General features: G+C 43.0%; 1 long non-coding RNA gene across 1 annotated transcript; it reads left to right on the top strand.

The window, feature by feature from the left end:
* Positions 1-9,098: 9,098 nt before the first annotated feature.
* On the top strand, positions 9,099-11,400 carry LOC125085979 (uncharacterized). The gene is made up of 2 exons (XR_007123062.1): positions 9,099-9,399; positions 9,567-11,400. It is a non-coding gene; the product is annotated as an uncharacterized LOC125085979 (long non-coding RNA).
* Positions 11,401-12,986: the final 1,586 nt, after the last annotated feature.

The raw sequence follows: 12,986 nt of genomic DNA, 5'->3' as shown, positions 1-12,986 counted from the left end.
GTTAAGGTATGCACCTAATCAGTGCATATCTTTTATTCAAGTTGCTCATTTTCTTCTTACTGAGTTTTAAGCAACCATAAACTTTTACTCTATGTCTTTGGAGGCAACTCCTTACATGAAGTAATATGGACTTAGCATGGTACTGATATTCTGACCCTAAAAAGGAGGGGGAATATTTAAAATAAAACCAACTTTTTGCAAGATCTGGTTTACTTCAGTGCAAAGGTAGAAAGGACATTCCATAAGGAGCAGCAGCTGGTGGGATTAGTTTAGTCCTGAAGAGTCCTCGAAAATGGGCAACCCAGAACCTACTTTTTCCTGTCAGTTTCTTGCTTCCACAGAAGCCATCCCAGAATCATGGGCCCTAATGGCTTTCACTTTAGTTTTCCTCAGTTCCCTTCCACAAATATGGATAACATGGTCAGCCTTGCTGTTGTTGCGTGCTCTGTCCTGTGCCTTGCTTGAGGCCAAGATAGTGCAGAGGAAATCGGGCAGAGCTCTAGAATGTTTTCTGTGGTTCCAGAGAGTTCTGTTGACCTCCCCCCAACCCCAATCTACTTGTTTTGTTCCCAACATCTACAGATAGCTTTGAGAACATGCACTCTGGGCATAGGACTGGATTGTTCCCCACAAGAGGAGTAAAAAAATGAATCAATGAATGACAGTGATTCTAAAGAAATCCTTCTAAAATAAATGGATGGAGAACCAACACAACAGACTCAGGTGAGCAGACAGTCACAAATGTGTACAATTTCTGTACAGACTGAGCTCTTTCGGGGAGAGTCCAAGCTTGGCCCTGGGAAGCTCCTCAGAGAGACTATGTTGAAATTGCTTCCCAATCTGCCTTCCCCCATGTATGCCTCCTCCCTTCGCTGCTGCTTGGGCTGTGTATCCCTTTCGAGTAGATAATTCTCCAGGAGGACTCATGGATCCTTGACTCTCATACATGAGTGTAGAGACATGTGTTTTCATTTAACTTAATAGAGAACTCCTGTCTTAGGGAATGGGTTATTTTGCACCAAAAGTATGGGCTTTTCTCCTCAGAGCCCTTGTCTTTGCCACTTCTGTTACATAATGGTGCAATAAAACTGCCAACATTGTGAGATATGTTATTTCATCCCCACATTCCCCTTCTGGAACATTGCCCCTCAGGGGCTGCACGTACACAATTTCATTGCTCAAGGAAGCACTTGGGATATGAGTTCAACTTCCAAACTTAAAGATAGTCATTATGTTTCCATCACTTTGTATGTTTAATTATAGACAAAAAAGCCCAAAACACAGTACTGCAGATAAATATGGTACCTGCATAAGCAGGCTGCCTAAAGAAGGAATTCTCTTGAGGGCAAAGATGAAGACTACCTTCATCCTGCTCTCTCCTGTTCCTGGCCCAGTGCCTTGCACATACTAGATGCTCAATGAACATTTGTTTAACAAAGGAGCACAAACAGCAAATGCAATTTAATTACCCTCCCCACCCCATCGTTAAAAATATTCCTTTGTGCCTCAGATTCTGACATCACTGGTTCTTAATAGACACTCATTATGTACAAGGCTCTGTCTTTCAAATTTGTTCATTCATTCAATCCTTCCAGCCATCCTGTGAGCTGGTTTATGAATTCAAATCTAACAGAATTTTCTCACCAGGCTTGAGTAGAAGAGTTTGTCCCAAACTTTTAGTGTAGTGTCAGATTTCAGCTATGAAAACTGAAAGCAAGTTGGGGCAAAAATTCTTTTAGTAGGTTGAGTACATTTTCTGGAGCCTCAACCCATTTCCTTCATGCAGTCCAACAACAGAGATGTCTGATCGCCTGAGAAAAGTCTGGCTTCTGGCTTCTCTGGTTTCCATGTACCCATCTTCTTTCAAAGTTTGTATATATTTGCAAAAGTAGTGAATATGTTTTGCAAAAGTAGTAAATAAGTTTTACAAAACATTTAGACAATACACAAGTAAGTTAAATAAAAAAGGATGCCTGGTTCCTTCTCTTTTTCTCAGGCTTAACTTGTGGACTTTCTTCATCATAGGTAGCTATGCCCTGGTCATCAACAGTTTGGGGTGTTTACTCAGAAATTTTCTGAGCCTTGTTCTACAATCATAGTATGCATATTGCTTTGCAAACTTACGTTTAAAAAAATTTATTTAACAATATTTTGTGGACATCTTCCATAGTAGTACGTTTGATTTTTTTTTTTTTTAATGATTGCAAAGCAGTGACTAGCTGTCAACAACTAGCATTTACTGAGTGTATCTATGCACCAACTACAAGGTATCATTTTTTTTTCCCTCATGAAAACCATATGAGGGAGGCACTTCTATTCATTATATTTTTTTCAATGTAAGATTGAGGGATTTAAAAAAATGTTTATAATTCATTAACTAGTCCTATTAAGGCACATTGAATTGCATATATATGTGTATATATATATATATATATATATATATATATTCCTGCAATGAGCACTTATAAAGTCCTAAATTGATTTATTCTACACCTGGTTTTGAGAGCTTGTTGTATCCCAGGAAATGTTCTAGGCACTAAGAATACTGTGTTGAAGACAGATACAGATTCTGTCTCAATGGTATTATATTGCTAGTGGATAGGTAATCAACGGGCAAATATTACCTGGTATATATCACATATATACCAGGTAATGGTATAATAATGATATATACCAGGTAATGATGTATGCTAAGAATAACAAAGCAACCTGAGGGAATGGAGATTGATGGGGTTGCTATTTTGGAGTGGATGGTCAGGGAAGGCTTCTCTGATGAGAGACCTGATCATTTCCAGGAGTGAAAAATAAGCTATTTAAATGTGCATTTATTTCATTGTAATTGAAATTGACCCAATTTCCAATGTTTTCTTGGCACTGGCTCCTTCCCTCCCCCCACCAAATCCAAGCTGCCTGTTCATTGTCTTTGCCCATCTTTTTGATTTTTAAGATTTACAGATATATAATTTTTTTGATTGATAAAAGTTCTTAGAATATTTGTTTATAAGAATATTTGTCCTTTGTCATATATTTGGCAGTTTTTTATATTTTTTATTTTTAAGGTGCTTTTTGTAGTTCAGCAGATCAAACTTTTTATGTAATCAGATTTGATGATATATTTTCCTTTATACCTTTTGAGTTTTCTTTAACACTTAGATCTTTTATTATCCAAGATGACAATCAGATTGTCTCAGGTGCTTTGTTTTGATTGAAGTCTTTTAAAGTTTCCAGGATATCTTTGGTTTCTGCTAATTTTGTGGCAAGAAATGAATTCGCAGAACTACTTTCTTCTCTCGTTTTGCATCTGGCGTGCTGCTGGGGAAATAGGAAAATGTGAGTAAATAGCTGAGGCAAGCATTTGGTTGAGCCCAGAGCCGGGCACACAATAGATGTGCAACACACCTTTGTTGAAGGAATACACTACTGGCTTTTGTCTTAACTGGGGTAGAGCTCTTTGTACATTGCCAGGTACTTTCCAGACATTATCATTTGCACGGCCCCAAGATTTCCTGTAGCAGAAAGAGCCTGGGACGAGGCCAGGGGGTGGCTTGGTCAGCATTGGCCAGACCTGGACGACAGCTTTATAGAGGAAACGTCTTGGGGAGGCTGCTGGGATGATTCCTCCTTACCTCGCTAGGGCTAGGTGACTGGAGAATTTCAAACACAGTTTTGATGGCAGAGCTTGCTTCTTGGAGGCCGGCTTTGTGACTTTAAACAAACCATATTGTATGCAAAATACGTTTTGTGGTGCAAAGTGGGAGCTAGCTGGGCTTCCCGCTGTGGTTTCCAGTCATTTTCTTGTCGCTTTCTGCCATCTGCTGGCTATCGTGCAAATTACCCTAGATTTACTTATGATTAGAGCTGTTAGGTCGGCTTTTATTCCTGGACCTTGGTAGTCTGAAATGTAAAATAATTTCCCAGACAGGTTGTGCTGAACTGCACGGGGATCCAAAACTTATCTCTCTCAAAATCACAGTTCCAAGGGGGACTGAATTAGCTGAGAAGTCACTTTTTATTATTTTTGTTTCTTTTGTCTTGAGAGGCAGTATTTGAATTCTGACTCTATGATTTATTGTAGTAACTAGCAGCTCACACTTGAAAAATGTTATCTATTACTCGTTTGAAATCTGCCTAAGAGTTAAGCATTACTTTAAAACATAGAGTATTCCATAAATTAGCTATTATTTATAACCTCTACCCAGTGTTTTTTATAATATTGTTTCCCAACTGCTTTTAATTCTAGACATTCAGCTCACAAGCAGCAGCTTCTATTCTGGAGTCTATCTATCTATCTATCTATCTATCTTTCTTTTTTTTTTTTTCAAAAAAAGATTTATTTATTGAGAGAGAGAGAAAGAGAGAGAGAACAAGTGGGAGGGACAAGGGGAGAGGGAGAGAGAGAATCTTAAGCAGATTCCCTGCTGAGCATGGAGCCCAACATGAGGCTCGATTTCACAACCCTGAGATCACAACCGGAGCCAAAACCAACAGCTGGATGCTCAAGTGATCCACCCAAGTGCCCCTCTGGAACCTTTCTTAATACCTCCTTCCGGAATATTCCATCCATCCTATGGGCTTCCCTAGCACAATATCTGGGCCTTTCTTGGATTAATGACTTTCAACTTGGAAAATATATATAGGCCTGTATGGCTTTGTACATTGATTGGGTCCCTGAGGGAAGCAGCCAGTCTATTACTGTGTCTGTTACAGTCTTTCTCACAATGATGTTATTTAACAACTACTTAATGTCCATGGAAAGGACGACTGAATAATCTCATCTGATTCCTCCAGGAATCCTGAGTTAGGTAGAGCAACTATGAATTGTGCCCATTCTTTAGATGAAGAACTGAGAGACTTGCCCCCACTGAAAAGGAACAGTAGGGTTGGGACTAGGAGAGCTGAGGGTTTGGAATGCCAAGAATGTTCATGAGAAGAATAAAGGGAACAGCAAAGAATAGCAAGGGTCACCCTCAGTCCATATGCAATGGAGCTTTATGCTGAAAGCTAATTTTGGCGGGACTGGGAAGCAAGGTAGGTGTCCGAAGCTAGTCTTCTGGCTTCTATGCTCCATCCAAGTGAGTGAAGTGTATTCTCATAGCTGATGCCAAGTTCCTCATTTCTGCTGTCCTGTCATGGATCCTCAGTCTCACATGTGATCACATGACTAGTAATTTGGGTCTAAACATTTATTCTTCAAATTCCCTTGCAGTTGTCAAGAGGCCAAAGAGTTCCACCATGAGACCCTATTACTTTTCATGAGGTCCAAAGATTCTAGCTCCACTGAGAGCCAGAGGTCCACATGGGTGTCTCCATTCTAGTATTCTCCATTACTCCTTTATATTTAACTCCTGCAGGACAAATGAGCTTCCCTAATGACTTTTTTCTCCTTTAAAACTGTTTTTAATTTAATCTTCTAATTTTTTATTTCCAGTAGAGTTAACATACAATGTTATATTAGTTTCAGGTATACAATATAGTGATTCAACACTTCCACACATCACCCACTGCTCATCACCATAAATGTCCTCCTTAATCCCCTTCACCTATTTCACCCATCGACCGACCCACCTCTCCTCTGGTAACCATCAGTTTGTTCTCTATAGTTAACAGTCTGATTTTTGGGTTGTCTATTTTTTTGTTGTTGTTTTGTTTCTTAAATTCCACACATGGGTGAAATCGTATGGTATTTGTCTTTTTCTGACTGACTTATTTCACTTAGCTCTAATGACTTTTTTTAAAAGATTATTTATTTATTTATTTGACAGACAGAGATCACAAGTAGGCAGAGAGGCAGGCAAAGAGAGGAAGGGAAGCAGGCTCCCCGCTGAGCAGAGAGCCCGATGCCGGGCTCAATCCCAGGACCCTGGGATCATGACCTGAGCTGAAGGCGGAGGCTTTAACCTACTGAGCCACCCAGGGCCCCAGCTCTAATGACTCTTAATATGCATTCAACAAATTCCTAATGAGTACCTACTGTGGACCACACATGGTGCTGGGAGCACAAGGAATATATGGTCCCTGCCTCCTTGCTTACAACTAAGTGGAAAGCTAAGTGCACACATAAGCTGTAATATCAGTTTGTTTGGAGGGTTTGATTGAAACTGGGTTTGTTTTATAAATGCATTTCTTGGAAATCCCTGGAAAACTCAACTTAAATACTTCTTTAGGTAAATCTCTTTTGGTGATTTCAGACATGAATGGGCTGATGGGCCTTGGAATATATCCCTCTTTCTGTTCTTTCTTGTTTTTATGTTCATTCTTACATTCTTTCACATAAAGTAACCAAGTACCAAGGAAATGTAACCCTTTCCCACACTCCTAGTTACTAGCTGGTCATCACCCCAAAGAGAAGGCCCAAGGTGAGAACAAAAATGTTACATCTTTGTAGTCTAAGTTCAAGGAAGCACCCTTCCCTTCAGGCAGACACCCTGCCTCTGGCTTGCAGAGAGGTGGGACTGGACAGGCAGAAGAGGTAGTAGATTCTAGTGGAATGTCCTAACCCGAGAAGTGGAGGTGCCTCATGGCAATGTTAGGATTTGGAAAGACTCTGTGGTTCCTTTGGAAGTTGGAGCTGCTGTTTCCCCCAAGGATGGCCTGTTTCCCCCAAGGATAACATAAGACACGGAGGCTACATGGGACACTGTCAGCCCGGTCAGCAGACACTAATGTAGTGCTGGCCCTGAGATGAGGAGTAGATGGGACAGAGAAAGTGGAGGGCTTCCTTCTGTGTCTAGCCTTCTCGCATAAATAGACTCTGACCTCCAGTCCACCCAGTCCTCCCTGCAGATTTCCTATTGCCTACCCAAGCAAATGAGATCACACAGAGAACCAGACCAGACCGAGAGTGTGACATCTCTTCTCTTCCCTTCATCAGCAAAAGTTCCATGATTTTCACAAGGTTAGCAAGGGGACAGAGGCATGAATGAAGAGTAAGCAAGATAATAATACCCAAATTTCCTGGATCATGATGAATTTCAAGACCTGAGTAATGTAAGTAGCCTAGTCTTTGCAGAGCAAGGTTGACAAATAAAAGTGATTCTTATTTGGCTTTGATCTGATGGTGACTATGTGGTTCATGCTCACTACCAATGTTGTATTTTATGCCATCTTAAGGATACAAAGATTAAAAAGGTGGCATGGGTCAGAGTTGAAAGTGCACTGGCTTTGGAGGTAAATGGAAGGTATTTGTATCTCCCACTACTAGCTTTGAAGTTTTTCTTCACCTGTCTGCATTTGTTTCCTCATCTGAAAAACGGAAATAATATATTCCTTTCAGAATTATAAGGATAATGTAATAAAGCCTGGAGCATAAGCCAGTATTATTACCATGAAGAATATATTACCTTGTCCTCAGTGAACTTGTAGTCTGGTTTGAAGTACTAAAACTATCTTAATACTGTAATCTGTAACAAATGATGCCGTTGTCAGTCAGAAAAGAGTTTGAAGTAGGGAGAGAAGCATCCCACCGAATTCCATTACATCTGCTCAGTTTTATTCAACATAAGTTTATTAAGCATCTATGATGCATCAGCTTGTTATTATAGAAGTTCAATTTCGGGGCACCTGGGTGGCTCAGTGGCTTAAGCCTCTGCCTTTGGCTCAGGTCATGATCCCATGGGTCCTGGGATCAAGCCCCACATCGGGCTCTCTGCTCAGCAGGGAGCCTGCTTCCGCCTCTCTCTCTGCCTGCCTCTCTGCCTACTTGCGATCTCTCTCTGTGTCAAATAAATAAACAAAATCTTAAAAAAAAAAAAAAAAAGAAGTTCAATTTCCAGGTTCTGGAATCAGAAAGACCTGGGTTAAATCCCATTGTTGCCACTTACTAGAGTTATGACTTTGTGCAGTTACATAACAAACACTCTGAGTTTCTTACTGAATTTCCTTGTTTATAGAAGAAGGTGCTTAATAGTACCTACCCCATAGGTTGCTGTGAGGAATAGATAGATTCACACACATAAAGGATACAGTGAAGTCCCTGGCACATTTTAAATGCTGACTAAATTGTATTTCCTGTTATCATCATCATCATCAACACCAGTCCCTATGCTTAGGGTTAGGTATTCAAAAAAAAAATGAATAAGATATATTTTCATAGTTCCATAGCTCCTAGGACCATCTCTGATCTTTGAAGTCTTTTGTAGGTGACCAGGCAGAACAGAACCTAGTTTTCTAGGGGAAAGGGGGAATTTTTTTTGCTTGGGAAATTTGTAATACTTTGACCTAGAGGAGGACATTTACTTTCACCTACTACACTCACTTTGGGAATGTGCTTCCCTACAGCTCCCCATGAAATTCAGATAAAGGTCTATTGGATTTTACAGGACCAAAACTCACTTTTCTCGGTCTCTATAATTATGCAGATGGACAGATTTAATGATTGAGAGTCCTATCTTGGCTGTATCTTATATATATTTATGCACAGCAGTGGTATGTTCCAGCATATTCTAAAGTCCATAAAATCAATCATGACTGAGTTGCTGTTAGAGTGCATAGTAACTACCTAATTAGGGAAGTAGCATTTTTAGCAGGAAAGTCAGGAAGTGTGCTTCAGTAAGAAGGAATTCCTGGTATCTGAACTCAGAATAAGGGCTTTCACTCCTGGTTTATGAGGAAGAAAAACAAAACAAACCAAACCATGAGTGCTTATTAAGCTCCCTTAATCTACGAATTTTGAACGGTGACATGTGTCTCTGCTCAGAGACAAGGGCTAGACCAGTTGGCTTTATGGTATTTAGCTCATTTGAGGGAAGGATGAAAAGAACCCAGAACTGTTAGATGGGAACTCCCATTATTACGGGCCACCCGGCGTTCTGTCAAGAATTTTCAAAGCTGTCCCCTAACTATCTGTAACGAGTCAGGCTCCGCTAAGGAGAAGGACATCTGTGTGTTTTTGAGATAGAAAACTGCTGTCTCCTCGTCATTTCTGTAGAAAACGCTCTTCTCTCAGCTCCCCTTCTTGGGCCTTCTGGTATCTCCGCGGCGAGAGGCGCTCCCTGGTAAATAAAGATAAGCCGCACTTATTAGCAGAGATTGGCGAGGGAAGAGGCTGTTGAAAAATGGATAAGGAGGTAATTGTGTTCTTCTGGCTCTACAGCGGGGACTCGCTTTCCTGTCAGGGCCTGGCAGCCCGCGAGCAGCGCGGAACGAGGACGCTCGCCGCCCCGGCGCGACCCGGGGGTCACGTGGACGACGCTGCACTCCGTCGCGCGAACCCGCGGGCCTTTGAAGTTGCCCGAGTCGTCCTGACGGCAGATCCCTCCGTGGAGGACTGATGCTCTGCCAGCAGAGTAGGACGCCGTCGTTCCCTAGACTGCCCTTCGGGATAAAAGCGACAGTCGTGCAGCGCAGCCCCAGGGCCGGGCTCCCGTCTGAGCGCGCCGCCATTGTTCCCGTCGCCCCTCGGTGAGCGCCGCGCAGTCGGCAGTCGGCGGGGTCCGGGCCGCGTCGGGGCTCGGGGACCGGCCTCTCTCGCCCGGGGTGGGGTAGACAGACGGCGGCCTAGGGGAAGGAGGCCGGGTCCACGCGATCTCTACAATCTGGTTCAGCACCCAGTTCGCTCGGCTTTCCAGATGTTTCCACAGGCGCCGCGGTTTGCCGAGGGGAGGACCGAGCCGTTTGCGGAGGAAAAGTTGCGCTTTCCGCCGAGTCCATCCGGAGAAGGCGGCCTGGTCTCCCGTCGCGTTTGCTTTTCCGTGGGAAGAACTGACGGGAGCCCAAGGACGACGCCGGCGTCCCAGTCGGCCTCAGGTCTACCTCCTGCTCCCTCCAGCGTCCGCCTCGAGGGCACGAGGAGGAGACGTGAGAGGCCCGCGCTGAGGAGACTGGGTCTGTCTTTGTCCGCACGGGGGCTCGGCTCGTCCCAATTGTGTGACTTTGCGGGATTCCCAGGAAATAAAAGCCAGGGACAAAGCACCAGGAAGATGACCCGGTCCACTTGAGCCTGGCCTGCTCCTCGCACCCCACCCCTCCCCCGCCATCTGTGAGGGGACCCCGGGGGCGAGGGACGGCGAGCCTGGAAAGGACTTGGGCTGAGAGACGCGGATACCTTTTGCAGCCTGATATTTTCTTCTCAGGCTCCTTTCTGAGGCATAATGAAGGCGCGTGTGTGTCGGCGAGTGTTCCCTCAGACGGTGCGACAAAGCAGAACACAAAAGCTGTCTCCTAGTACTTGGGGATTAGTTGTCAGCCCTCCCCCCGCCCCCCTCCACCCCACTTTTTTTGCTTAAGGCATTTCAAGTATCATCTGGTTATTTGGTTATTTCTGAGGAATAAAGAATAGCTGTGAACGGGATGTTGTGGCAACATCCATGTTCAGCTGTGATTTTAATTGCTCGGAAGTGTGGAAACTCGGTTTTTCAGTTTCAGAACTCTGTCTCTTTCTGGCGCTGTCTCTCCAGGCTTCCTTTGAATGGAGAGACCCCGCGTCCTTCTAGAATAAATCTGCAGCTCGAGAATACACTCAGTCAGAGGTGGATTTACCATGAATGAATGAAGCTTAAGCTTTAGGGCCTCTCATTTTGAAGGCTGCTTTCAAGGTCCTGAGAAGGAGCCTAGCAGTGTGTTCACATGGTCACGTATTTTTGTTAGAGTTTTTCTTAAAGCTACACGAAAGTTGTAAGTTTCAGTTCTTGGGCAATGTCTGGCAGCAGAGTGAGTAATTTCTTATAATTTCTTATAAGCTGCCCATCTCTAAATGGTGGCATATAAATTAGGTTAATGTAGGATATTTTAGAGAGGGATTTTTTTGGCAGTCACCATTGTCCTCTCAATATGCAAAACACCATTTATTATACTTGGATTTGTCTTAAGGAAAGCAGCTGCAGAAGATAGAAGATTTTCTGGAGGGTTTCACAACGCTAACTAATGAGGAAGAAAATAATACCTCATAATTCATGACAGGAAGGGGCTGCCTCCTTGTTATTTGTTGGGACATTAGCTATTGACAAAAGGACTGCATGGCACATCCTCCGGACCTTTTCTTCAGGACTGGGAGAAACGACAGGAATGTTTGAAACGACGTAAGGGCCTTCGTATTTCCTTTGCTCCTTTCATCTTCCATTTTTTTGGTGTGGCAAGTGTTGGGCCTGCAGGCTTCTTATGGTTGGCTTTGGTGAGAGGTTCCGGAGGAGGAGGGAGCCCAGGATTTGTAGGGCAGTCTCCCCTCAGGAGAGGGTCCAGGGGTATCATTGAGGCTCTGTGTTGCTTGAACTCCAGCTCTGGTCCTCCTAACCACATCATGAGGAAGCTTCCTGAAGCAGCGGGAGACACCAGACGTGTGAACTTCATGTACCCCCGGATTTAGTTAACAAGGTCCATCCTAAGTGTGTTAATTTACCCTGCTCTCTTTTTTCCTTGCTACTCTCTGTATGTTTCAAATTAAATTGATAAACCACGTGACTGGAACATTTTAACTTGCTTTGTGAACCTTTTTGTTCTCTGACCTCTGAGGTGGTTTGCCTGATAGTACACTTACAGGTTATCATTGCATCAAAGTCATTTCCCATTTGACAGTATTAAAAAGGGTTATTTAACTCTGGTATTAATAACACCCACATTTAAGAGGCTTAACGATCATTTTTATTTTAACACCAGTTGAACATGGCTGTTCCTTGTCAGGCACTTTTTCTGGGTAGCTCTTCTCAAAGCTCTGACTCAGGGACATGGGAACCTTGCATCCTGTGGCCACACCTCCTTGAAGTCCTTGGAAATTCTCTCTGTTAAATGGGCAGATGGAGAGAGTGGAAGATTGTGTGAGGATTTTATGAACCAGAACTAGAAAAGGCACACAGTACTCCCATCACATTCATTTGGTCAAAAATAAGTCACATGGCTATGCCCAAGTGCAAGGGATGCTGGGAAATGTAGTCCAGCCATATGACCCGGCAGCAAGAGAAAAAGAATAGTAGGGATTATCCCACCAGTCTGCTGGAAGGTGACTACAAACTAATATTAACTCCGAACCTTCACCCCTCAAAATTAATTTTGTGAGATTCTTCTTGATCTGGTTGAAAGCGGTGGCTGCTTAATCAAATAAAACTGGCACAAATAAACAATGCTTATTTTAGAGAAATGGGAAAATACAGATTCAGATGACTACCTGACATATACCCTAATCCATGGTGAACTCTATTGGTACAATTCTGCTGAATGCTAAGGAGTGTGTGGCTTGAACTTTTAAAATTATATTGAATGATAGAATAAAGCAGAGAACTAGCCACAATAATAGAATTTTAGAACTAGAGAAAGCTTAGAAATTATTTAATCCAAAACTTTAATACATACTGGCACTGAACACAAAGCAGAGGAAAGATATGCTCTGAGGTGGATACTCTTCCCATTCCATGGGGAAGCCTAATGACTTACCAATGTCACATGGCTACTGAGAGGAGAGTGCCTGGGACCCAGTGCTTCAAATTATGAGTCAATGCGCTCTTCACATATATTTAATTAACACCCCCTACCCCGTGTATACATGTATGCATTCATGCTCCTCTTCAGAGTTATTCATGTGAGTTTAATTTACAGTCCACTGAAATGGAAGGAAGACATGATTAATGTTCTTTATTCTCAAAATGTGGGGCTAGCAGGTCTGTGGCATTACATCTGTAATAACGTCATTTGCACAGCCTGTGTGCTGTTTTGCAAATAGCCCCCAAAGTATTTTGTGTGATGGTCACCAATTTCGAAGAGAAATGAGATATTCTTTTCACTGGTCTGGAAAAGAGCAAGTTGCAGTGGCTGACTTCAGAATGCCCCATTGTTCCAAGCCTAACAGGTGCAGGTTTCGACACCAAAGGTCGGATCCCATTACCACTCGAGTTGCATGGATCACTGACCTTGAAAGGGGTCTGCACACACATCAGTGTGGGACCCGTCCTTTAGGAACCACGGCCACTAATCTGAATGGCTATTTAGAGCTGTGAATGGCATTTAACAGGCGTCCCTCCATTCTTCCAGGCTCATTGAAGAATCCCAGTCCTCCTCCTGCT

The sequence above is a fragment of the Lutra lutra genome, chromosome 15, assembly GCF_902655055.1.
Source record: "Lutra lutra chromosome 15, mLutLut1.2, whole genome shotgun sequence".
NCBI classification, from domain to species: Eukaryota; Metazoa; Chordata; class Mammalia; order Carnivora; family Mustelidae; genus Lutra; species Lutra lutra.
This window is presented reverse-complemented; position numbering and strand designations above follow the sequence as displayed.